This window comes from Euprymna scolopes, chromosome 19 (assembly GCF_053919585.1).
Source record: "Euprymna scolopes isolate OS-2025 chromosome 19, ASM5391958v1, whole genome shotgun sequence".
NCBI lineage: Eukaryota > Metazoa > Mollusca > Cephalopoda > Sepiida > Sepiolidae > Euprymna > Euprymna scolopes.
The window spans coordinates 86,432,372-86,433,021 of NC_136500.1; the positions used below are offsets into that span (position 1 = coordinate 86,432,372).

The window sequence follows — 650 nt, forward strand, 5'->3', positions numbered from 1 at the left end:
GTTTTAGTGAGGAAAAGTTCTTAAAATCCAGAGGAGGTAATTGCAACCTTTCATTTTGACTTATCTCCCTTGCTTTCCCTGATTTCAATAAAAATCTGCCATTTCAAAATAGAAAATATCGGACCGCTAGTATCTATGATCTTTCTTTGTAAAAAATAGATCTAGCATATCTTCTGTTATATATTTGCTGCAGCCGGTCGTCAAATGTCTATATAATTTCTAAAATGTCATCTTTTATCATTGTCTTGATAATATACGGCATAATCACGTTGACATACCGGTTCCCGTCAGATCACCGAAGTTAAGCAACGTTGAGCCTGGTCATTACTAAAATGGGTGACCAATTTGAGAAGTCCAGGTGCTGTATGTAGGAGGACGTTGACACCTCCCTGCAAAAAGTTGCAAAAACCTCACGTCGTCATCTCCCTTAACGGGGATATATATGCAACTGGGGACCGCTTGTGAATTTCATACCCCCATGAAACTTCCTCCTTCGGAGGAAGCCGGTTAAACCCTAAACAGGGTTGGTGTTAACTGCACACGTTGTCTCGATATATACATATGTCAGTGAAATAAATCAAGCACAGCTGGTTATAAAATATTTCTTTTATTCAAAATAATCTTTTCAGTTTCAGAATCACAGTTATGAC

General features: G+C 38.2%; 1 pseudogene; it reads left to right on the top strand.

The window, feature by feature from the left end:
- The first annotated feature begins 251 nt into the window (after positions 1-251).
- LOC145240643 (5S ribosomal RNA) lies at positions 252-370 on the top strand (annotated as a pseudogene).
- The last annotated feature ends 280 nt before the right edge of the window (positions 371-650 follow it).